Genomic DNA, 26,215 nt, shown 5'->3' with positions numbered 1-26,215 from the left:
AACAGACCCTCGCCCAGCCCGACCCCATCATCCCAGGGTAGGACTGGGGGAAATTGCAGACCTCCCCTGGCTGGCCCATCCCAGGGGGCTAATTCTCAGGAATGGTCGACCTTGGGGTGGCCGCCATTTTGCGTAGCCTTTGAAGCTCGGGCCTCAGAGACTCAGAACAGGGAACCCAGGAGAGACCTGAGGGATGTTCCAAATGTGAACCCAATGGCCATCCCCTTCTGGAGTGAGCAATGGGATCTGTGCGGCCCTGGCCCCACCCTCCATGACCCCCACTCCTCCACCAAACACCACAAGGCTTCTCAAGCCCCAGGGACCTGCCCCTTTCTCCTCCTTTGGTTTTGGCTCTCACCTTTCCCCGGCCTTCCTCCTCGGGGATAGGTGCCCCTCCGGGTACTCTCTCGGCGCTCTGGGCTTACCTAGAGTCTAAGCTCACGGAGGGCAGACACCTGCCGCCTTGCTCCGGCTCCGGCCCCGTCCTGGTCCCAGAACAGGGCCTCAGCCAAGCTGCCTGAGCAAGGGGGTGCCTCCGTGTCAGGGGTCAGGAGAAGGGCTTCCTCCACAGCCTTTCCTCTGTGCTTGGTATCTTTGAGGAATAAGTGGGGCCCTCCCAGAAGAGTCTGAGGAACAGCTGAGGCCAGGGGTGGCACCTCATGTTCCCCTCACACTTACCTATGACAGCTGAGATTCAGGGAGCCACGGGGCCACACTGCCTAGCAAGGCCGCTCTCCCCCCTCGACTGTTCTTTGGCCAAAAGACAAAATGATCAAGCCTGTTCTCCAGACCTGAGGGTGTAAAGTGAGGGGAATAGAAGGTGTGTACTGGAGCCCACACACCTGGGCCAAACTCTAGCCTCACAACCGACCAGCCGTGTGACCCCTTCTGAGCCTCAGTTTTCCTCATGTGTAAAATGGGGACAGTTCAGATTCTACTTCATAGCATTGCTGGGAGGGTTAAATGAGGTAATACTTCATATAGAGTAGGGTAGAACAAGTCCTTGATACTTGGGATAATAATACTGACAGGAATGATAAGAGTTATTATCATGATTATTAACTTAGAAAAACTTGATCTTACTATTCAGTCAGCAGTTATGTTATAGTGCCCCTGAGCAAGGCGCCCAATATGCTGAAGTGGCCTACAGCAATGGACACATCCCCCAAACAGATACTAATCTGCATCTGTGAGGAACACCTTTGGTCACAAGTCAAAGAAAACCTGAAAACGGTGGCTTAAACATTTTAGGGTGTCCTCTCCCCACATAACAAGGAATCTACAGGCAAGCTGCCTGGGCTGGTTTGCTGGCCTGATGATGTCTTCCACCATCCTTAGATGTTGGCTTTCAACCTTATGGTGCCACAATGGCTGCCACACCTCCGGGCATCACGTCTAGGTTCCTGTCAGGAAAGAAGGAAGTTAGAGTCAAAAGGAACACTACCAGCCCTGTCTGCTCCTTGTTTAAACAAATAAAAAGCTCTCCTGAAACTCCACACAGTCAGCTTCTATGTGTGCCTCATTGGTCAGAAATTGGAGGCTGGGAAATTGGGGAGCATGATTATCTGGGACTAGCCCTGACCCATCCACAGGGATGGGAGACAAGGCAACCCCAAACAAAGTTGAGTGTGGTTAGCAAAGGGGGGATGGGCACTCAGCCGGTTTGGCCAGAGTCACAGGATGGAGGGGCTTAGAGCGTATCGTTTCTCATTTGTATATTAGGGCATACTGTACATCATGTTGCTTATCAGGGTTTTTTAATGATTTATTTATTTATTTGAGAGACAGAGCATGTGTGTGTGTGTGTGTGAGAGGGAGGGAGAGAGAGAGAGAGAGATCAGAGCAGAGGGGGAGGGGCAGAGGGAGATGCCGACTCCCTGCTGAGCAGGGAGTCTGATGCGGGACTCAAGCCCAGGACCCCAGGATCATGACCCGAGCTGAAGGCAGATGCTTAACTGACTGAGCCACCCAGGCGCCTTATCTGGTTATTTTTTAATGTTTTTTTTCAAATATTTTATTTATTTATTAGACAGAGAGAGAGAGAGCACAAACACAGGGAGTGGCAGGCGGAGGGGGAGGGAGAAGTGGGTTCCTTGCTGAGCAGGGAGCCCAAAGCGGGGCTCAATCCCAGGACCCCGGGATCATGACCTGAGCCGAAGGCAGATGCTTAACTGACTGAGCCACCCAGGCACCCTCTGTTTATCAGGTTTAGAGAGGGGCATTGACTTGCCCAAGGTCACAAAGCCAAAAAGGGGTGGACTGGAGCCCAGGCCTTCTAAGACCACAGGCAGAACTTTTTCCACTTCTCTGTAACATGATAAGACTCCTTGATTGCCAAGCCCCCTTTAGAGGGACTCAGGAGCTGGGGACTCCCAAGGCTCCAGCATCCAAAATTCTTCAGGAGTAAGGGAGACATTGACCACAGTGGGAGGTGAAAGAGGCCTTTCCTACTGTCACGAACTCCCAGGGGCAGAGCTGGCTCCTCAGAGTGGCTAGCTGGCAGGCAGCTAATTACCCTTGTCACCCACTTTCTTCTGGGAAAGGCAGCCATATAATCTGCACATCAACTGGAGAGAGGAGAGGCCCCTGTTCTCTCCCCCCACCCCAGCTGAGGCTGACACTTGGCAAGGGAGGATGTCAGGACAGCCGGTGGTGAGGAAAGGGTGATGGGGGACAGCTGGTAGGCAAATGGACAAGTGAGAGAAGACAGTGGGGACCAGAAGCAGAGCGAGGATGCCAGGTGCCACAGCACTGCCAGGATGGGTAAACTGAGGCAAGACAAAGTTAGGCTCCTGCTTCAGGGATGGAGTGAGCTAACGTGTAGGACTTCTCTCAAGAGAAGTGAGGGGTAGTGGGGGGCCCAGTGAGGGGTGGGGGAACCCCAGTGAGGGGTGGAGGGGCCCATGGAGGGGCAGTGGGGGCCCAGGGTTCGGGGGAGGACAATTATGCAGGGCCTGCTATGAGTGGCTGCTTTTCCCTCTTTCATGAGCCCCTCCAGCAACCATGGGGTCATCTTCCCATTGCCACCTTACAGGTGAAGGGGCTGAGGCTCAGAAGTCCCAGGGCTAGTAAGCAGCAGAGCTGGATTCAGATTCTCGCTCGGGTCAGCCTTGCACCCCAGTCGGCGCTCTGAGCCTCTGTGAGCATCTGCTTCCTGCAGTTGGGAGGGTGGGCGAGGAGCCAAGTGCCGAGCCTGGACTTTGAAAAACCGGATACACTGAAGGTCCCACCAGAGGAGGGTGACCTGGTCCCATTTATATTGAAAAGGATCCTTAGTTCTCTTTCTAGATGGTTCCCCAGCCCCCGCTCCTTTATTTTCCTGTTTGCTTCCTCCATCCCAGCACAGAGTAGCGGCTAAGCCTGTGGGATCCAGAGCCACACTGGCCGGTTCAATTTCCCTCCCTGTCCTATTCCTGCTGTGTGACCTTAGGCAGGTTGCTCAACCTTCCTGTCTGTTTCCTCGTCTGTGAGACAGACCTCATGAGAGCTGCTTCACAGACTCGGTGTGGGGATGAAAAGAGGTATATAAAAAGCCTCATAACAGTGCCAGGCAGGTAGCAAACACTTAATAAAGGTCAGCTACTATTTCCCGAGTGCCATGTCTTGTGACTACACATTCACTTGTTAACTTGCTTCCCGGGGCCTGTCTCCCTTGCTGCACCGTGAGCTCCGGCCGCCCAGGACCACGTCACTCGCTGTTCCGGCTCCTGCCGTCACCAATCCCACCAGCCAGGTGCCCTACAACCAAACTGGATGGTCTACAGCTCTGGAGGCCAGGAGTCCGAAATCAAGGCATCAGCAGGGCGTGCTCCCTCCAAAACCTGTAGGGGACAATCCCCCCTTGCCTCTCAGTTGCCAGCAATCCTCGGTGTCTCGCAAATCCCTCTCTCCAGTCCCCGCCTCTGTTGTCACATGGCCCTCTCTTGGCGTCTGTGTCTTCCCATGGCCATCCTCCCTCCAAGAAGGATACCAGTCCTATTGGATTAAGGGCCGCCCTCAGAATGACCACATCGTAACTCGATGACATCTGCAATGATCTTATTTCCAAAACAGGTCATACTCCGAGGTACTGGGGGTTACAACTTCAACATGCCCTCTGGGGGACACGATTCAACCCATAACATTCATCAAAGCATCTCCAGCATCTGGCCCAAGAGATATCAGTGGGATGGACACTAAAAATTCGTAAATGGGGTCTTCTGATTGTGAGCTGCCAGGGGCGTGACTCAGGGTCCCCATCTCTGTGCTCCTGGGACCCGGGGCAGAGCCCGCGCTCCTGGAGAGTCTGTAGATGGACTTCAGATGCATCTTAGGGAATCTGCCCAGCCAGCTGGCTGACCAAGCCACCCGTGACGAGAGTCCTCGGGGACCTGGAGGGGGTAGGGGTGGGCTGAGGAGGGGTTTCCACCCTTCGAGGGGCAGTCCTGACTGCTGAGCCTGGAAAAGCTGACAGTGCGCTCAGCATTGCTGTCACTCGGCAGAGATGGGGCACTCCCTGGGGAGATGTCACAGGCAGCTGGGGGTGACTGATATCTCAATGTCACTGCTAATCTGGGGGCTCAGGCTGTCCATGCGTCAGGCAATGACTCGCACTGGGGGGTGGAAGGGATCCTGGCTCAGGGTGAGGGACAGCAGATGCTGAGTCAGGGGACTGTGGGCTCCCCCTGCCTGGTCAAGAGGGAAGGGCAAACTGGTTTCTGCAGAACCCACCTCCAGGGCCCCTTCCCCTTAGGCCCCAGGAGCCGCCAGCCCCCCTCCCCGTCCCTCTCCTGCTGTTCTAAAAGGCTCCAGCATCTAATGGCCAACCAGGCTGAGCCTGGCGGACTAGCAGGGGAAGAAGGACCCAGGCAGCAACTGTAAAGGTCAGCGGCCCTTGGGGCCAGGAGCATCCATGATGCAAATGTGGAATTTACATTCCCAGAGTGCCCGCTGGCCAACCTGCCTGCCTGTCTGGATGCCAGCCAGCTGCGTGGGCAAGACGGGCACAGCAGAGTCCCAGGCCCTCTCTGAAATGGTAGCTCTGTGACTCCCCACTGCTGAGGGCACCTCCCCAAAGAGGGCCTTGAGCTATGCCTGGGCGAAGGGGCCTCAGAGGGGAATGGGCAGGGCTGCTCTGGCTGGCTCGGTGGGGCCCATCCTGCTGGACCAGGGCTCTCTGCCTGGGATTTCCATCATCAGCTCTTTTGGCTCCGTAGCTGAAAGATCCCGAGGGCCGGACATGGGACTGGACACCCACCAGTCCTCTTTTCCTTTTATGTGACTTCACCCAGGGCCCGTGCCATTCAGTGAGACTTTACTGATCTTCCCATGCACCCGGTGAGGGAAAGGCGAGGCAGAATCACGCAGGCTGGCTATGGGCCCTGGGTTTTCCTTTAAACCTCCTCACAGCTGCTATTCTCAACCAGCTGTCCCAGGAGAAGAAACTGAGGCTCGGAGAAGAAAGTCCCCAGGCAAGGCCGTGCACCCAAAGCCTGGCAGAGCCGGGACTCAAACCCTTGTCTCCAGCATCTCCTCCATTGCAGGGAGCAGGACTCGAATCTTCACTCAACCTCCCGGTTCCTGGCCACCTTCCCTCGAATTGCTAGCTCAGCAGACTGGGAAAGATGTCCTCCACACCTTGCACGAGGCACCAAGGGTGTGTGTGTGTGTGTGTGTGTGTACGCACACACTCGCCGCGCAGTGAATGTATGGTCGTGTGCAGGAGCACCGGGCTCAAGACCAGATTTTTGCCTGGCCTGTTGAGTGACCTTGAGACCTTGCCCCAGCCTCTCTGGGCCTCAGACTCATCAGTGACCAAGGGTGTGGATCTTTCTAAGTCGGAGCCCCTCCTGCTCCTCTGTGTGTCCTCAGACCCCAGCTCCCACCTTCCGGCTCCCACCTGCCCCCAGCGACCAGTGCGGAGCTTGACGCCCCGTGGGTGCTTGATACAGCTCATCCTTCCTGAGTGACAAAGCTGCCACTTGGAGTCCCTGAGGACACCGTCCACAGCCTCCTCAGAAGGCTTCTCGGGGCTCAATCTTCATTTGCAAACTTATTCTCTCTCTCTCCCACAGGCGCAGATACACCCAACCCCCCCAACACTCACGCACGCACGCGCGCGCGCACACACACACACACACACGCACGCACGCGCACACACGCGCACATACGCATGCGCACCTTGGCCCCGGGAGCCCTTCCGCACTGTCCATCACATCGCAGCACGTCGCACTCAGCTACTGGAGTCTCGGAGCCTTTAATCCTATTGACATTCAGTTAACGAGTTTCTGCTGCTGTTGACAGAACCTTCTGCCCCACCCATGCTGGACAGGCAGGGATCAGAGTTCAGAGTCCTCAGGCCATTCGCAGCCTGGGGGAGGGGAGCAGGGGGAAAAGGCCCTAGAAGTGGAAGCCTCGAAGTCTCCTGGAGGGTGGGGTAAGGGGGAGCAGCTCCTCCTGTCAGCCAGAGCGTCCTCGGCCTCCCTTGGACTAGAGTCCAGCCCTGGGAGAGCTGGCAGATCTGGGAGCACTTGTCGGTTTGCACTGGCAAAGGCACTGTCCCAGGGCCACACAGTGCTGAGGGGGACTCCTGAGTCTTGGCTCAGCGCCCTCCTTCCCGCACCTCTGGCCCAGGCAGGGGAGAACGCAGAGACACTCACCAGTTGGTTATCTTTTGTGCCAGAGGGATCTAGGGGGCCACAGACTCAGAGAGCAGAGGGGCCAGGCCTGAGGGGCCCAGCACCCAAAGGCTGACAGGCCGCTGGGGCTGTGGGTTGCCTGGGGAAGGCAGCGGGTACGGCTCCGGAAAGGGAGGGGGGGGCAGTCTCCGGAAGTTGCTGCCAGGAAACGAACCTCCATGAGGGCCAAGGGTGCTGGTGTTGGCTCTGCCCTCTGGGGATGCCAACCTGCCTGGTGCTTAGGACCAGTGGAGCCTACCTCTTGCTGAGCCTCAGTCCTGGGAGGGCAGAGCTGGGGCTCTGAGAGTCCTTCTCGGGGCAGGCCCCACCCCCAGGCAGGACTGTGGGACCAAGCCTGCTCCATCACCCACTCTTGGGAAGCAACAGCCCTGGGTGGGCCCAGAGCCCCGACAGGGCTGGGGAGGGGTAGTCCCCAGTCCCCCTCTGCCTCTTCAAGGCTGTGGGACCTTAGGAAAGTACCTAACCTCTCTGGGCCTTGGTTTTCTCCTGTGTAAAATGGGACCCCTGCTCTCTACGTCCAATGGTTCCTTGTAAGAAGTGAGGTAATGTCACATGCAACTTGCTTGGCATGGTGCCTTCCTGCTCAGTAAACAGCCACCAATATAATTGCTGTTTTAAAATTTCTAACCACACCGATACATCATTATTCAAAGATCAGATTGGCGAAGCTTGCAACGTCTGATGCAACGCTGTGCCAGCAAAGCTACGAGAGAACAGGCAAAGACAGACCTGGCTGGTGGGAGTCTAGCAACCAGGAGAGGACCACGTGACCCTCTCCACCCCTTTCCAGCTGCTCGTGCCCCCGTGGACACGCCCAACCCAACTGTTCCCCTGTTCTACCCCTGCGTTGCGTTTCCACAGATTTGCTAGCGAGCGCTGGAAGTGGCCCGCATACAAGGTTCTTCATTGCAACATTTAATGTAATTGCCAAAGACTGGAAATAAGGTAAATGTGCTCCAGTCGGAGTTGGTTAAATAACTCACGGTCCCTCCATACGATGAAGTAATATGCAGCCATAAAATAAGAATGAGGAATGGTTTTGCAACTGACGTAAAACAATAAACCAAGATATGTTTTTAAGGGGAGACAGCCAGGTACAGAGTGTGATGTGTATGCATTTTCAAAGGCTAACAAATGAGGGGTGCCTGGGTGGCTCAGTTGGTTGAGCGTCGGACTCTTGATTTGGACTCAGGTCACGATCTCGGGGTCTTGAGTTCAAGCCCTGTTTCAGGCTCCAGGGTCAGGGAGGAGTCTGAGAGTCTCTCTCTCTGCCCCCCCCACCCTGCCCGTGCACTCTTTCTCTCTTTCTCTAAAAATAAATAAATAAATCTTTTTTAAAAGACTAACAAATGAAACAGGTATGAAGGTGATGATGGTTCATCTACTGAAATCTCTGGAATAACACACAAGACTGACGTCAATGCTCCTGTCTGGAGAGGGGAATGGGAGGGGCAGGGCCCAGCGGAGGAATGACTTTTCACGGTATGTCCTTTTTGAAGTTTAAATTTTGAATCATGTGAATGCATTATCCGTTCAAAATATAAATGTAAGTTATTTTTTAAGTTTGTATTTATAAATTATTTTTTAAATATCCATTTCTTATTAGGCCTTCCTGGTTGAGACTGAGCTTCAGATGAGCATTTAGCTTTGTGTTTCTGGGGAGGGGCGGGTGGAGGGAATGGTGTCAAGGTACCCTCAGAAGCTGGGGCCCAGCAGTCCGGGCAGTGAGGTGGGACCCCTGTGAGCTGGGGTGGGAGGGCAGGCCTGGGACCTCAAGCCCACCCCAAACACAGGAGAAGGCTGGAACCGAGGAGCTGTATCAGGTCCATCAACCATGGCCCCAAAGCTGGTGTGAAGTTTTACAAGTCAGGTCTGCCTTCCTTGCCTTGGCCCCCATACAGCTGAGACTGGCGTGGGGTAGGTGCATGGAGGGGGCAGTGGGTGGAAGTGAACAGGTGCAGGAGTGTCCTGGGGTGGACGTCACCACTGCCCCTCTTGCGAGGAAAGGTTGAACATTTATATCCTTCCAACAGCCACTGTCAAGTGCCCACCCCACCCCTGGGGATTCTGGCTCTGCTGGCATCCAAAGGGGGAAGCTTTGCCCCCTCACTGAGCACCTGCTGTGTACCTGTGCCTGGTGTTTTCTTTCATGATGGCACGAGCTGGGGGCAGCCAGGACCACTGTCTCACCTGCCCAAACTCCCTGGTGGTGGGGGGGGGCATGCTGGCACCTGCCTCCTGACAAGTAGGCACCTGGGGCTGGCTGTTTCCAGCCTCCCTGGCTGGACCCCCTGCCCACTCCCAGGATCTAGTGAGCCCAGATGCCGGAGCACCTGTGCCCCCGGGCGTGGTGGCATCACAGACACCCATGCAGGGCGGGCAGTGGGGACTCTGCTGCCAGGAGACCGTCTCCCTGGATTCGGACTCCTTGAGGCGGCAGCGCTGTGGAGGAAGGAGGATGCCGCCCACCCCTTCCTGGAGCAGAGATGGCTGGTGCTGGGCTCCTAGAGATGGGGGGCCGGTGCTCTGCCAGGACTGGCCGCTGGGGGCTGCCTGGTGTACAGCAACTTTTTCCTGGCCCTGTTCTTAGTGATGGGACCAAAGCAGAGAGGCACTGAGGGTGGGTGTCTTCCTAGGGACAAAGGCCTCGGCGATGGCTTTCCCTGCATTGCCCACACCGGGGGCAGGGAGGTCCTTCTCTGGACATCACAAATGGAGCAGGGGCTTCCCGACATCTGTCACAGCAGGTGGTGATGGACCTACTGTGGGCTGGGACCTTCCCACACATGATGGTGAAACCTGAGAAGCTAGGATGAATTTTCCTGCGTATTCCTTTTGCAAAAACAGGCTCAGAGAGATAGTGACTTGTCCTGAGGTCACATACCTGCCCCCAGAGCCCCCGCTCTCCTTTCTGTGCCACCCCCCCCCCCGGTCTCCTCCCACTGTGCTGCTGCAGGTGACTGTTTGTCCTGGTCAGCTCGGGCACACAGGCCAAGTAGCACCGGAGCCGGTAGAATCTATGGGAAGGAGCAGTGCAGGAAGAGGGCACAGCCCTTGTGAAAGCACGGAGGTGGGACTGTTCTGAAAGTGGCCAGCAAGTGTGAGATATGAGCTGAGTCTCCACAATGTGGAGGACAAGCCGAGCATGAGTAATGGAGGGAGGCTAGAGGCTAGCCAGGAAGGATGGGGGTTTGAGGACTTTCTCATGGGGGGACAGGCATGATGAGAAGTGTCTTTCCAGAGCTGATTCCCCCAGGAGATGAGCAGGGTTACAGGCAGAGAGGCTTGGGGTCAGTGACAAGCAGAATGTGGTGGTTGAAGAGAGGGTTCTGGAGAAAGGAGGTGGGACAGAAGCCCAGCTGTACTGCTCACAAGCTGTGTGACCTTGAGGCAGTTACTTAACCCCTCTGGGCCTAAATCATCTCATCTAATAATGGGGCTGATGATAATACACCTCATAGGGCTGTCGTGAAGACAAAGAGAATTCAAACACGTCCCACCCTTAGAGCAATGCCTGTTCGAACATCATAAGCACTAAGTCTCAGCACTGTCACCCTGGTACTCAGTAAGCTATGGGACATGTTGGTTCTGTGTTCCTGCTGCAGGAGGAAGCCGATAGAAAGACATGAAGCCCAGTGGGAAAGGAGGAACTGCCCTGGCTGCGGACCAGGGTGTCCCTGGCCCAGAACTAGGTAGCCCTCCGTGCGTTCAGACCCCTGGTAGGTGACCAGACAGGCAAGGATGGGCCCTGGTGGCTGGGTCCCTGCCACACCCTGTCCAGTTCCAGGGGGAGGTGGACAGGGGGATTTTTATACCAGTTTCCCTGGGCAAGGATGACTGGGCCCCCTTATCAAGCCTCCAAGTCAGGCTCCAGGGCCCCTCCTGCCAAGCCCAGGAGAAGGGGGGAGAGGGGTGATATCTAGGAAGCGCCAGGTGGGCATGCCCAGGAGGCTCTAATGAGGCATGTGAAGGCCACCTAAGCTGCCGGGAGGTGAGGTCGCCGGGAGGGCAGGAGCGAGGCGGGACTGGCATGACAGTGGGGACGGCCGCGTGTGAGCAGCCCTCGCCGGCGGTTGCTCTGGTGAGCGAGTGCGTGCCCAGCCATTCGGCTGTAATGACTCTAATCCGCTCATTACCACCGCTGGGCTGAAGGGTGACTCAGGTCTGAGCTGCCAAGGGTCCCTGCCTTTCTTACCCACCCCACCCCCCACCGTCTCCCCCGCCCCGCCCCCCCTCCCCCGCCGCAGGCTCACATCTATGCAACAGCTGGGCTCCAGGACAGACACTTCTTGGCAGGCCCAGCACCATCTGCTTCCCCCGGGGGAGTCGGGCACCACAGAGGGTGTGCCCAGGGTGGCTTGGCCGCCTGGAAGGGCAGGGTGGAGCGAAGATCCACCTGGCCTGGTATTAGGGTACTCTGAGCCTCACTGCTCTCCACGAATGAAGCAGGAGTCCAGGCTGGGGCTCAGAAGGCCTGGGGTCTCTCCCTGGCCCCGATGGATGCTGAAGGACTTGTTTCCTTGACACTTGTGCCTCCGTATTGCCATCTGCATGATGGAATGGTTGTCTGGCTCCCTCCCTGCTTCTCCAGCCAAGCAGACCTAGAGCATGACGGTTTTTCTCTCCCGAGGCCTGCGTGTGTACTGGGGTGGGGGTATCGGAGGAGAGTTGAGCTGCTGACTTCTTTGGGGTATGGATGGGATACAGTGGCGAGGGGTGAGGGGCCGAGGCACCACCTCCCAGCACCATCTACCTCCACCCAAACCCGGGCTCCCTACCAATTTGGGGGTCTTCCATCTCCTCTCCTCCTCTTGCCTGGATTGTGGGACTTTTTCTCTAGGGCTGCCCCTTCCCAGAACTGGAGGGAGCTGTCAGGACCCTCAGGAATACTAATAGCAACCAAAGCTTGTGCAGCTCCCGCCATGCACTTCCAAAGCCTTCATGCGAGCCGGTCCCACGGGCGGGGTGATTCTCCTCTCCCCAGTCCACAGACGAGGGACACGAGGCACAAATGGGTGGGTAAGATCACATGGCTAGCGAGGGTGAACCCCAGCTTGTGTGACTCTGGAACCTTCCCCCAGAGCCATAGAGCCACACGCGGCCCCGGCATGGGATCTGGAATCAGGAGCCCCCCTTCTACAGACGGAACTCACTGAGGCTGGGAAACCTGGCTGTCTCCTCTGCCTTGATACCCACCTGGCATGAAGTGGGCACTGAGTAATTGTTTGGCGCATGAGGGAATCATCAGACCGGCTGCTCAAAGCAGAGCTGCTCTGACCAAAGGAGTCCTGTGGGAAAATGGTAATGTGCTTCTCTTCCTGCCTCTCATCTTTAGAGTAAGACTGAAGTCAAGAGAGGAAGAGGCAGACCCAGGGTCACCCACCAAGTTGGTGGCAGAGTCAAGACTAAACCCATGTGGCAGGACTTCCTCAGGGGACCAAGGAGATGGCCCCAGCATCTTTCTCCCCTCCCAGAGGGGGATAGCCACTCCCTCTACCCCTTTCCCTAGGCAGAGCCAGAGGCTGGGGAGGAGGGCTGGAGACCCAGCCTGGACTGCATTCTCCAAGCACTTCCATTAATGGGCATATGGCGCCCCAAGGGCTCTGCCAGCCAGTGCCCTGCCTGGCGCTCTAGGGGAGGGGCTCCAGGGAAAGCCCATGTGTGTGCAGGTCAGGGCCACCTCACTCCCTGCTGCTGGCACAGCTGACTCCCTTATTCCATCAGCAAACACTGGGTCTGGACAGACAGTCTAATTGGCTGGTGGTGTCCTACTCCAGGTTCCCCTCCTTGCCTAAACAGACAGCCCTGTTTGTCCTGCCTGCCCAGCCACCGGGACCTCACTGTTGCCCAGAGCCCCACCCTGTCAGTAACTCACCCGCGCATGCTCCCACAGAACTGCTGTCAGACCTGGCGAGGCCCACGGAAAACGTTTAGGAGAATCCCTAGCCACGTACCCAAGCAACACCACCTCCACTTTCTCAGACGGAACCATGGGAGAGGGGTGGGCGTGGTCCGCAGTCAGAAAGCAGGAGGGCAGGGCCAGCATCCGAACTTTCCCTGCTGTCTGAGCCCGGCCTCTGTGTCTTCGTGTGTGCTGTTCCTTTCGCCAGGAAAGGTCTTCCTCAAACAAAGTCTGAATGCATGACAGCCTCATCTGCACTCCCATACCACCCCTCAGCTACACCCCTAACGTTATAACCCCTAACACCCACTACCCTCTATATCAACCTGTAAGCTCCTAAAGGCCAAGACGGGGACTGATGCATCTCGGGTCCCCCAGCTCCCAGTCTGGGGCGCCCAGAGGGAGGCCTGGATCAACGGTTGGCAACAAAAGAAGCAACGAGAGTGAGCCCGAACAGAACTTCCCCACCCTCGCCCGGCTGTCTTTGGCCCCTCAACTCCCCAGGCCTGCTCCCCTGGGCCAGGACTATTCCAGAAGGCCTTTGGCCCCTCTGCCCTTGTTCGAGGACCCCAGAGGGCTTTTAAGACCATGGTCTCCCTTGCTCCCCCATGCCTGGGTCCAGCCTGGGCAGAGCCTTCTCCGGGCTGTTGTGCGTGAGTCACGGGCAGACAGTAAACAACTCCACCGAACATCGGCTGTACCACCCAGGCCCTGGCACTCAGCCTCACCGTGCTGGGGGCGATCTAAAAGAAGACATGGCTAGCTCCCACGCACCCACTATGGAAAGGAGAAGGTGGACTAGAAACAGGGGAGGCTTCCAGATTTGCATATCAACACGTGCCTATCAGTCTGCAATGCAGCCCCTAGGAGGGGACTAAACAGATGAGGGGCCGTTATTAATCAGGAGGGGACCTGCAGGGGGGAAGTTGGGTGCATGCTGGGAGTTTAATAGCCCCCGGTATTTACTGAGCACCTACTATCTGCAGGCGCGATTGCAGCTGCTGGGATACCTCAGTGAACAAAACAAAGACCCCAAGCTGCAGAAAACAGGGAAAGGAGAGTAAGGGAGGCAGTGGGGCGGCTGTCTTACTCATCATTTGTAAGATATTGTAGAAGGATGGAATCTTACATCGGTTTCCAGCCACTTGGCAGATGGGGAAACTGAGGTCCAGGAGGGCTGAGGATGTGCCTGAGATGGAACAGGTGGAGGCAGGCTCCAAGGCCAGCTCTGAGGTTGGCCCCAATGTGGCCCATGTGGGGCATCATTTCCATGGCCCTGTGAAGGGTGGTGCTGGATAAGGGCAGGACCCCTTGCCTCTGCCCCTGCGGGCGGGGCACCAGGGCACTCAGCCGCAGCAGAGGCTCATGGGTAAGACAGGCTCTGGAGCCAATCAATGGTGGGTCCCCATGTCCAACCTCCTGTCTCCCCATCTGTACATGCACAGCTCTGACTCCGTGCTCCTGCATGGCCTCTCCAGGACCCAGAAAGTTCCCTGTGTGCAGCCAGCTGGGGCCACCAGGATGGGCTGGCAGCTGAAAACTCTCTCACCTACACCACAGAGCCCAGCACAGAGCTCTAGGAACTCAGAAGGACTCCGTTTCCCTCTGCTTCAAAAGCTTTGGCCACTGCAGGGTCAGACCGCGAGCGCTGACATTTCAGAGGCTCACGCTCCGCTAAGTGAACATGAGACACAGATTACTTAGCCTCTGAAATCTGCGGCTGCCTCCTACCAGCTGTTTGATAAGCTTTTATTGTTACCTCCCTCTGGCGCTGCGTCCCCGGGGCCTGGGACAGCTTGTGTGCCCAGAGCCAGGAGGCTGCCAAGTAGGGGGTGGGCGCAGCGGATGGCCCAGAGCCCTGGCGAGGAGCTGGGTCTGACTGTGTTACCTTGAGCATGATGCTTGCCCTTTCTGGTCTCCATAACACTGTGACCCAGCTTCCCTGTCCAGTGACCCCCTTCACCAGTCCTCTCCTGAGTGCAGTCCCAGGCTTGGGACAAAGCAACCTATTCTGGGGTCACTAAGCCAGCACCCCCACGCTCTCACTGTTGATCCAAACTCTCTGTCATTTAGGCCCCTTGTACCTTTTCCCAGAGCTTCCTAGGATCCTTTCTCCAATGCTACCCCTCCCTCACTTCTCTGAGTTCCCAGCACACCCTGTCCAGGTCCACTCTGGACAGTGTCCTGGACCACTGTGCATGTGGGTGCGCCACAGGGCTAGGGCTGGTTTTTCTTTACCATTGAACCCCTTCATAGGCCTGGGACATAGCTGATCTCTATAGATGGTCATTCAGTCATTCAGTCATTCAACAAATAGCTCTTGGAGTAAATTGTGTACCCTGCTCCATGCTGGGTAGAGGGATCCCGATGTTAGAGGCTAACAAGGCACAACCTTGCCCTCAAAGAGCTGCCAGTCTAAGGAGAGGAAACATAGCTGCATGGCAGGCAATTAGTGTTCTGGGCGGAGAAGCCCAGGGAGCAATGAAGCACACATCCGGGCTACTTGACTCTGGGGGAAATCAGGGTGAGCTCCCTGGAGGAGGAAACATCTAATTATGAGTTGGAGGGTCCGAAGGAGTTAATCAGGCAGAGGAAAGTGTTCTAGGAAGAGGCAACAGCCCCGGCAGAGGTCTGAAATGTAGAGGAAGCATGGTGAATTCTGGGAATTCTCAATAGTTGGGCTAGCCTCTGCTCTTCCCTATTGCCTGGCTCTTTCCCCTCTCTCTACCAAGAGGAGGGGGGATCATTCCCTCCCAATGGGTAAGCTTTCCAAACCCCTATCCCTGCCTGAAGAGGACAGAGAACTCCCGGGAGGCTGGCCGCTTGACCCCACGGCCGCTGAGCTGCCAGTCATCTCTCAGCTGCCTCATCGGGGAGATGGGTGGGGTACGGCACCCGAGCCCACAAGACCTGAGGGAGAGGACTGGGGCCTGGGTCTGCAGGGGGGACGGAAGGTCCCCTGGGTGCTAGTACCCACCAGTCTGAGTCTAGGCCATAGAGCCCTGTCTCTCATCTCAGGAGTCTCTTCTCCTGGGCCCCCCTCCCTCCCAGCCACTTTGGATGGGGATAAAAAAAGAAAAAGAAATGGTCCTCCCACCACCTGGCAGGCGTGCCCGCGATGAGAAATGCCTTTCTGCTGAGCCTCGTCTCTGTGGAGCCCTTGCTACCACCCAGCCCCACCTGTCGTGACCCTCTGGTTGCCCGCCTCCCGTCTTCTCTACCCCATGACTGGCTAGAGGAGGAGGCATCCCTGACTCAGACCCCGGTGTGGGCGAGGAGGACGGAGGGGTGACAGGGAAGCCCTAGGACCAGTTTGAGGCAGGTCCTTCTTCCCTTTCTGGTTTATGGGGAGAGCATGGGGCAGGAGCAGACTTCACGGCCAGTGGACCAGGCCGGGGCTGACTTCATTCCCAGAAAGGTCTGGGCCCCCATGAAGGGCTCAACAGGCTTTTAGAATCAGATTGGCAAAGTCAGGGGCACATCAGAAATGGTTTCATCCAGTAAATGTGGAAACTAGGCCTACAGAGAGGCCTGGGCTTCCCCGAGATAATGTATCAAGTTAGAGGAGGCAGAGTCTGGGCTGGGACCAGCAGTGGGGATGGAAAACAGGATCACCTTGAGAACTGTGGCAAAGGCAGGCCAGGCTAGGCTGCTGTGAGGTCAGGGTCCAAGCCTGACTGAGGCTTCTAGTCCTCCCCTATGCTGCAAAGGTTTGTTCATGGCTGAGCTGGGTCCCTGACCTCCCACCTGGGGTACAATGTTGGGGAGAAAAGGAATTCCTGCCCGAATCTTCTGGCCAGACAGACTGCTAGGTCTTTCTGACATTACAGAATTGCAGAAATACTGGAACGAACTTTCTGGATCACCTGTGGATGAGGGAACTGAGGCCCAGGGAGGGGAAGACTGTCCCAAAGCCCAGACCCCAGGGAGTGGCCAGTACACATCATCTGACTCCCAGTTCGGGCTCTTCCTGCCTTAACAGTGGGGAAGAGATCTGGCTGCAGACGTAGTCTGACAGACCTGGGCTCGAATCCCTGCTCAGCCACTTATTGGCCATGGGACCTCACTTCACTCCCTATCTCTGAGCCTCAGTTTCTCCACCTGTAAATACTGAGCACATGGGGTGATATGAGGGTTGAATGCAGTACTAGGAGCCCTACGAGGGTAGATTTGGCCTCACGGACCACGGTGTTGCTAGCCCCCAGCACTGCCTGACACACGGCAGGCCCTCCATAAAAGGGAATGGTCCCATCACCGTGCCATGCTCCTTCTGGCTCAGCGTCACTGGTAGGAGAAGAAAGGGGTGACTTCTTTCATTCTATAGTCCCCTGAGGGGCAGCAGGGGACTCTGACTGTTGCAGAGGGAGGCAGCTAGTATCCCAGAAAGAACGGCTGTGCATCCTCAGGCACGTCCCAGGCCCTTTCTGTTTGGTTTCTCCAGGCAGTACAGGGAGGACATTGCTAAGTGATGACTGAAGTCCCCCAGCTCCAGGGACTCCTCCTGGACCCTGTGACACAGTCCTACCTGGGAACACCGACCTTTCCCCTCCAGGGTACCCAGAGGGAGGGGCTGAGGGGTGGGGCTGGCCACGAGGCATGGGAAGGGGGCAGCAGCCAGTTTCGGGGAGGCTCCGGGAGCATGGGCTCCATCAGGCTGCCTGCTTGTGGAACACATGCATGAGCAGGGCAGCCGGACCCAAGAACCAAGCTGATGGTGGGCGCTGGCCAGTTCATGAAGGCACGGAAGGCAGGGCTAGGGCCTTGCTGAGCACTTCATCAGCCGCCGCCCCCACTCCAGCCTTAACACCACCTGGCACTTAACAGCCCCTCCCCACTCCTCCCCGCCAGGCATTTGGGGATGGTAAGGAACACTGCAGCTCTCGTAACAGTCTACAGAGCCCATTCTGGCCATTAGTGCTTGCCCCTGGCAGGCCCCCTCTAAGGGAGTCTTTATTGCTACCTCCAGGTTGTAGGGGGTGGGGGATGGGGGAAATTCCAGGAGCAGGAGGCCTCCGCTAGGCACGGCAGAGAAGGTACCCAGGCCAGGGCTGTGAGCCCCTCCTAGGGATGCCAGCTCCCATTCCATGGTCTTTCCGTGGTGTGTTGCCAGCCCATTGGAGGAATGCAAGACCACACTGGCCCCCATGAATCCTCCTATCTCCTTCAGAAACACATATACACACACTATATGTCCGCAGCGGAGCCCCTGGCATCAAGGCCTCCGGGAAGGGACTAGCCAGCAGACAATTATCTAGGGGGTCCCAAAGGCCCAGATCTGGAAGTCTGCAAGCCCAGAAAGCTCTGGGATCTGGAGAGAGAAAGCAACATCCTGTCATGACTCCTTGGAGGAAATGGCCACCGGGGGCCAGGGAGGAAAACAGGAAGGGCCAGGCTGAGGAGGAAGTCCCGAGGGTGGGGTTGGGGAAAGAGGTGCCAACTCCAGCCCTCTCTCCCTCCCCGCCCTGGTGGGCCATGCTGAGACAAGGCCAATGTGAGGTCCTGGACTTGGGCTGAGTTAGGGACTGTCCTGGGCTGCACTGGTGGATCTGTTCCCAGCTGGCCATTGCCTACCCGAGAGCTATGGCAGGGCCCCCAGCTGCATGTCCCCCTGGGCGGACAGAGTCTTCCATCAGGCAGGACATAGATCTGACACTAGCCCTCTTCAGCCCACCCCTCCATGCCAGGGGCCCTGAGCAAACTCCTCTCCCTCCATCCACACCTCCTCGCTTGTTTCCCGAGCCCTCATCTCTGCCAGGCAACAGGTACAGAACAGCAGCAGCACAGAGGGCATACTCCTACCCTGTCCCTAGTTCACAGAGGAGGAAACTGAGGCACAGGGACATTAAAACACTTGCCCAAGGTTCCCCAGCAACTGAGTCACGGTGAATTCAAACGCTGGCTGCCCGACTGGTAACAGAAATGCTGAAGGAAAGAAGAGGCCCTCTTTTGGGGCAAACAGAGCAGTGAACGCCTGGAGTCCAGCCGAGTGCGGGAGCCCGGAGAGCTGGAGAGGTAGGCGGTTGACCAAGCCCCGGGCCCAGGCAGGAAGGTGCACGGCTGCAGACCCCTTCGCGGCCACCGCCCTGTTCCCCTGTTCGTGGGTGACTACTTCTCACGATCTCACCGCCCCCCCATGCCTCCCCCACCCTCGCTCTCAGCTGTTGACCTTGTTTCCCACACTCCCGAACACAATCCAATCTCTCAGAAGTGCTTCTGGATTCGCGGGCACATCCGCCCCCAGTAGCATCTGCACCCACATGCACTGCCTCCCTTGTCCTCCGAGGCATGACTGCCCACGCTCCCACGTCCACCGTGGGCCGGGCACAGGCGCCGGAGCCCAGCCCTCCGCTCTGCTCAAGGACACCCCTCCAGCAGGTCTCCCCATGCTTCCTCACCCTCCACAGCATCACCTGCTCCCTCCACCCGAGCACCCCCATCAGCCAACGAGCTTGCCGCCAGCTCTTCTACCCGTTTAGCACAAACCTGTCGTGATCCCACCTCCCCTGCTCCCACCCATTCCCTGTTCCCCTCTGCAGGGATGCTCCCCTCCGCCTGTTCCGCTGAAACCACTCCAATCTGGCTTTCACCCCCTCCTCCCACTCCATCACAAGTGCCCATCCACATCTCCCGTGGCCTCCACGGGGCTCAGGCTACCACCACGGGCCCTCCCCACCGCACTGGACACAGTTCGGCACCCCCCACCCCCTGAACAACTTTCTGGTTTGCTTCCAGGCTTGTTGCGCTCAGTTGGTTCCCTCCAACCTCTCCGCTGCTTCCTTCTCTCCTCCTAGCCTCCAGCCTGGTCCTGGTCCCTGTCCGTACTCACTCCCCTAGCCATCTCTGGTCTTGCCGCTTTTAGCACCAGCTGTGTGCCAAGGACGTATGCCAAACCCATACCTCCAGCCTGGACCTCCAACTGTGGCTTCGACACCTCCTCCCTGGAACAGACAGCTCGAATCCAATGACCAGTGTGAACCTGAGCTCCTTGCTTGCTGGAACCATCCATTCTCCACAGGCAGCCATCTCCCTGGGGGAGGGAAGGGGGGAAATTGGCTCTTGGGGAGCAAAAACTCTTGGATGCTGCAATGGTTTGTGACTCTCCAAAGGGCCAGAGTCCACAAACATATATGCATTATAGTATTATAATATTATAACTTAAATTCCGGTATTAAAATTGCATAGACGATAACTGCAGAAAAAAAGTCTAAAAAGGCTCTTTCTGGGTGGGGAATAATAAAAAGAAGACAGAAACAGTGCTGCTGGAATGCCAGCTGGCCCTTCCAGTCGATGGCAATCCTATCCCTCCATTGCTCCGGCCCAAACCTGGGAGGTGATGCTGCCTCCTCCCTTTTTCTCACGGCCCACAACCAGTCCATCAAGAATCCTGTTGGTTCTACCTTCAAAATAGATCCAGAATCCACCACTCGCCACCCCCCCCTGGTCTGAGCTGCCATGGCTTCTCATGTGGATCAATGCAGCCGCCTGCTAACTGGCCTCGCTGCCCCAGCTCCCTCAACACACAGCCAGCTTACTCCTTTGATAGTGTAAGTCAGCTCACATCCCTCCACCTCACAAGACACTCCAGAAGCTTCCCATCTCCCACAGTTCCTACAGTGACCAACCCTCCCCACTCCCCCTTTTTCTCCGGACCTCCTCTCCTATTCCTTTCTGCGTCACTCACTCTGCTCCAGCCCCACAAACCTCCTGGCTCTTCTTCAAACTCTCTAAGCACAATTGCACCCCAGGGCCTTTGCACTGGCGATTCCCAATTCTTGGTATACTGCTACCCAGATAGCCACAGGCCTAAATCCCTCACCTCCCTCAAGTCTGTGCCCAGATGTCACCTCCTCAATCCATCTCCAGCATGCCAGATAACCCTTGCTTCTCCTGACCCTTTGTTTTCCTACCATACTCATCATCCCCTAACATACTAGGACATTCACTTACCATTGCCTCTCTCCCCCTGCTAGATGCCAGCTCCCCGATGGGATCTTTGTTTTGGTCACTGCTGGAGACCCAGCGTGGGAACAGTGCCTGGCACACAGTAGGTGTGTCTGATACCCCTGGCCACCCTCCCCAGTCAGGTTTCTGAGTTTTCCCACACTAGGCTCCATCACCTCTCCCATCATCGTACTCGCCCTGCCCTCTCTCTGAAAGGTGTCCCCAACACCATCCTTTCCCCAGCTCTTGTGCCTAGATGTGCACGGGACAGTGGATGGGAGGGGAGGCAGCTGGAGGCAGAGGAGGGGGCCCAGGGAGAAAGCTGGTGAGACAAAAGAGGGCCTGGGGGAGGGCAGGGGTGTTGAGAAGGACTGGAGAGATAGCCAGGAGGGGAAAGGCCAGGGCTTGTCCCCAATTATGTGTGCCGGGTAAGGAGAAGAGAGGAGGCAGGGACATGGCCAAGGTTCTGCTTTATGGGAAGGGGTGGGGCAAATGCTAGTTAAGTGCAGTGAATGAGCAGGGAACACACAGGTGAGGGGGTAAAGGAGGTTTTTGGTAGAAGCTTCTCTCTCCCCCTACTCCAGACTCCATCCCCATTCACTGGGAACATTATGTACCCCAACACTTCTGGCCATAAAGGGAGATGCCCATTGGGCTTTGGAGAAGGACAGGTGCTTCCCAGGGGAACCCAGGCTCCAGATCTGAATGGAGGGGAGGAGCCCACACAGGGGGGCTTTTCAAAATTCAAGCCTGCGTCCTCTACCCCACAATTTACAGGGGAGCTTCCAGCCGAAAAGTCCACACTTGCCTCCCTTTCTGTGTGCCCTTGTTTGCCCAGAAAGATAAACAAGACGGGGAGCGGCTTTTGTGACGTCACTCGGACTCCCGTGCTCAGCCCAGGGTGTGTTGGGCAGGAGAAGACAGAGGGCCACTCCTGGGCAGGCACAGCTGTCCCACAGAGCCACTCCCCAGAGGAGCCAGAGACATTCAGGACTGCCTCATCCCACATCCTCACGTTGCAGATGACGAAACTGAGGCCCAGAGAGAGAATCAAGTTGTCATAGGGTACACCTGATTTTCTGAGGGGGAAACAGACTTCTCAGAAAGAACAACTTACTGTTCTGATGGGAATAGACTAATAATATCAGTGATATATACAAACATATACATATATACGTATATACGTATATACGTGTGCGTGCGTGTGTGTGTGTGTATACACTTTCTTCCCAAGAGTTCAGAGCACTGCACACTCATGATCTCATTCATCCACAAGCCATCCCTCTGGGGTGGGTGGCAGACGTGACAATGCTCTGTCATTGCCCTCCCCTCCATAACCTTTCCTTCTTCAGCCTCTATTATATCCCCTCCTCCCCACCTAATTTAATTCAGCGAAGATTTAAGAGGCTCCCACTTGGTGCAAGTCCTGGGCATTGGGGAAGCTTCTGGATTTTCCCGGGGCCAAAGTCATTATTCCGTCTTCTATGGTTTCATAGCACTCTATTCAGATCCACATTGTACACGGATCATATTGTTTATATGTATCTACAATCCTGGAGGGCAGGGCTTGGTTTTACTCCAGCTCCTATTCTCCCTTAGTACCTCGGCCAGAGCCTGGCATTCGGGAGCCTGGAGAAATGCTTTTGCAGGGCAAAGTTATCCCTGAATGTGCCCTGAGCATCCCTCCATTAGTGCCCTTGTCCCGTTGTATGCCAGTTACCCAGAGGTGGAGCACAGAGCAGAGATCCTGTATTTGCAGTACCCAGCACACAGTAACTACTCAGTGTTTGCTAAATGGATCAATTTAAAAAAATGAATGAAGATGAGAATAGTAATGGACCACCTTCGCCTTTAAAGGAGTTCCCAAGCCATCACATAGGTGTGAGAGGTGGGCAGAGAGCAGGATTGGAGAGATATACAAACATGACTGAAGTGGATAATTCCATTGGGGCTGAGGCTACAGAAGAGGAGAGTTCAAAACTCCCCTGGGAGAATCAGGGATGGCTCCTTGGAAGAAGCGGCATTTGAGATGGAGCTTTGAAGGGTGGAAACACACGGCAGAAATTCAGGAATGGTTTTTAACTGAAGGCAGGGCATTGGACAGAACAAGGAGGGCCGGGTCCACATACGGGGGAGGACTCTGTTTCAGGCCAAGTTTCCTGTATCTGACTCCACAGGCTGTGGGGAGGCGATCAAAGCCTTGGGTTGGGGGGAGGTGGCCAGAGAGCTGGGGAGCAGCACGAGGGAGCGAGGGAGGGCACTGGGTTGGAATGGAGGAGGGAGGCGACTGGTTTGGAGCTGGTGCGGAGGCGGAGGGCTGTGAGTGTCTAACTGAGGGAGGCAACTGCCAAGGTTAGGATGTGGGTGTGAGAGGGTCCACAGAGAAAGGGTCTGAAGGATCTGAAACTGATCCAATGTAGGGGAGGAGCCGTAGGAGGCTCTGGGGACCCCATCTGGAGCTTGGGAGAGGGATGGGGCTGGAACAGGCACGGTGTGGTCCCAGGGAGGAGCTGCTCTAAGGCAGATAATGAATTTACTCCACTGGGGGAGGGGGAATGCTTCACCAAGGCAGATCCCAGCCTGGGAGGGAGGTCAGGGCCCCCGAGACAGAGGTGGGAGTTAGGCTGACGGGGTGGGAGCACATGAACTCACATGGGAGAGAGTGTGGGGTGAGAAAGATGATGACAGCTGAGGACAAAGCCTTCGGGGACACCCACAGTTGGGGGGCAGGAAGAGAGAGGATCCAGGAGGAAATGGAACAGCAGGAGAGGGGGGTGGTCCCCCTCTTTTCCAGGGCTGCCCCACCTCTGTTCACCCCCCTTTTCTCCCATCAGCTGGGCCAAACTGGGCTGAAGGGCAGAAGCTGGGCCTGCCCAGCCTCCTAAAAGCTCCAAGGTGAAGAAAGTAAGCAAAGCCCAGGGGTTGAAGGCTTAGACTCTAGAACTAGTCAGAGGTGTCTAGGACTCCCAGCTGCCCCCATCCCTCATCTCTCTTGGCTTTGTGACCTCAGGCAAGCCATACCCCCTCTGATCCTCAGCCTCTTCACCTTCAGGTGGGGATCACAACCAGACTTCTTCATGGGGCTGCTGTGACTACCAAGTGGGATAATGCTTGTTATGCACTTGGCACTTGGGCCTGTCAAGCCCTCAGAGTTCAATAAATGTTGGCCACTGCTATTATAATTATTGCAAGGCCAGGATTGGATTCTGGTGCTTGGTCTGGGCGGCCCAAGGAACCCAGGACCCCAAGGAGCCTTTAAGAGAGACGGGGCCAACTGACCTGAACTCGCCCAGATCCCAGAGTGCTGCGCCCCTCCTATTATCCTCCCAAGTGCAGAGCCAGGCATCCTGGACTGGGGGTAGTCGCAGCTCTCTCGGTGCTGATAACCCTTTCACCTGCTGAGAAATAGGACCCCACCCCCACTGCAGTCTTCAACTCCAGGTGGGGCACCAGGATGGGGCCTCAGTCCAGTATTGGGGCTCCTTCGGGGCATGTTGCGGCCCCCACCTAGGTGCTGGGTGCACCGGCGCCGCCTCCTCCCGGGCGGGGGCTGACGCGTCCTCTTCTGCACACAGTAATTCACCAGCTCACGCGGGCTCCGCGGCGCCCCCTCCGCGCACGCGCATCTCCGCCCCGGGCCCCCGCCCCGCGGGAGACTCCGGGCGCTATGGGTGGGTCCGTCCAAGTTGGCGAGAAGGGCAGCCGCGCCCGTCGCGGGGCAGTGGCGGCCGGGAGTCCAATGCCTCGTCCCCCGCCGCCCACGGATTCTGCAGTTGGGGCCCACCCCAGGCTGCCGCGCGGCCCTGCAGAAGCAGGAGCGAGGGGGGCAGAGTGACGCCGGCTGTTATGGGGGCTTGCGGAGCGGGCGAAGGTCTTGAGTCGGTGGGTGCCGGCTCCTGTCCCTCATACACCAACGCCTGTACCCGGGACTTCTCAAAGCCTCAGTTTCCCCTGCTTAGCCTCAGGCTAAGGGATCACATTTACTGGACCCTGGAAACAAGTTAATTGATGCCGTGGGTCGCATGCCCGTCTGTGCAGCCTAAGTTGGGCCGGGAAGAAGAGACGTGTTTCCCCAGGGTCTGGGGGACACCCCGACCCCATCTTACCCGGACCCGGGGCGGGGGCTCCCTGGGAGGAGCAGGGCTTTACTGAAGCAGACCCTCTACCGGCTGGCCTTAGGTCTGGGGTCACACAGCTGCAGGCTGGAGCCTCTAGCTCTGGGAGGCCCCTATTAACTAGGCCACCGCTGGGGGTGGGCGGTGGCGGCTGGAGCTGACGGCTTGGGTCTCTGGGGGAGGTGGCCACAAGGGCCAGGGCTTTGAACAAACCACAGAAGGCTTCTGCAATATCAAAAGAGCTCTTAGTCACTAATATATGGGGGAAGGGGGCTGTTGGTGAAAGAGCCTCGGCTTGGTTTCCATCAGCGGAGGATCAAAAAGCATTTGGTCAAAGAACCTTTAAATACCTTGAAAGGCAGGTGAAGCCTGTTCGGTAGCCTCCAAGAGGTACTGAAACTGGTCTGAGCTGCTGGCAAGCTGGCTCCCACTACAGCAAGCGCTGGGGGAGGGGGCCGCTGAGCAGGGAGGGAGAAATGGTGGGGACCCACCGCCAGCCCACCTCTACCTGGACCCAAGAATCACTGTGGGGAGGTGAGTAGGGCCGAGAACTGGGCACAGACTGTCATAGTTGGAAGCAACCCTGTAGGCCTCTGAACCAGGGATTTTAATGTGAAACCTGTAGGACCCCCTCCCACCCAATTATGGGCGAAACGTTGTATCTGTATTTGAATATGCATTTTTCTAGGGAGGGGGAGGTCCATGGAGTTCATTAGATTTCCAAAGGAGTCCAAGGTGGAATCGAGATTAAAAACCAACATCTTTGTAGTACAGACTGGTAAACTGAGGCTCAGAAGGATCTAGTGATTTACCCCAGGTCACTCAGCTTGTAATTGGCAAGCCAAGGTGCTTCTACGGTGCATCCTGAAAAGGGCATCTCGCTGGCTCCCATGGCTCTCAACCTATGTCAGGGTCCCAGAGTTGCCCAAGACTCAGAGGTAGGGGGTATCTCAAAACAGAGGCCTAAGGCCAAGCTTCTGACTGAGTCTGGGGCTATCCCACGCAGCAGCTGGCAAGGAGAAGGGGCACCAGCTTTCATCTTTTGGAATCTGAGGGGCTGAGCCAAGCACATGGGGAAGGGGTGGGTGGCAGGGTGACAATGGAGAGAGAGGAGGTTTCAGGGAGAAAGGATGTGGGTGGGGTTGGGAGTGCAGAAGGGGCTTCTGGCCCTGAAGCATGACCTGAAGATACAGAATGGGGACCCAGGGCTATGGAAGGTCAGCTTGGGGCAGAGACCTTGGTGCCCGGGAGGGGTCAGGTGCCTTGGTGCAAGGGAGCCATGAAAGACACCCAGCCCTTGTCTTGCTATCTCCCCAGCATATTCTCCATCCCCACGTGATGCTATTACAGCCCTATTTTATGATGAGAAAACTGAGATGTCAAGTCACTGGCCAAAGCCAAACAGCTAGATGGTGGCAGAGGCAAGACCAGAGTTTAAATCTAGGATTCTTTCCTGGATGCCGGCTCCCTCTTTAGTATCAGGTCTCCAAAGCAGGGGCTGGCAGAAGTGTGACAAGTGTGCCGGGGCCTTGGGTAAGCCTCTGAGATTCAGCGGTCACTGGGTCTGGGGAGAAGAGGCA

The 26,215-nt window shown here is 56.7% G+C and overlaps 1 long non-coding RNA gene across 1 annotated transcript; it reads right to left on the bottom strand.

Annotated features, from left to right (window-relative positions):
• Window positions 1-322: 322 nt before the first annotated feature.
• On the bottom strand, window positions 323-24,062 carry LOC103678168. The gene is made up of 3 exons (XR_572608.2): window positions 23,800-24,062; window positions 19,477-19,606; window positions 323-1,403 (listed from the first exon to the last, which is right to left on the bottom strand). It is a non-coding gene; the product is annotated as an uncharacterized LOC103678168 (long non-coding RNA).
• Between the last annotated feature and the right edge of the window lie 2,153 nt (window positions 24,063-26,215).

Source organism: Ursus maritimus, unplaced genomic scaffold, assembly GCF_017311325.1.
Source record: "Ursus maritimus isolate PB19 unplaced genomic scaffold, ASM1731132v1 scaffold_23, whole genome shotgun sequence".
Taxonomy (NCBI): Eukaryota; Metazoa; Chordata; class Mammalia; order Carnivora; family Ursidae; genus Ursus; species Ursus maritimus.
Note: the sequence above shows the minus strand (reverse complement) of the source record. Positions and strands in the feature narration are given on the sequence as shown.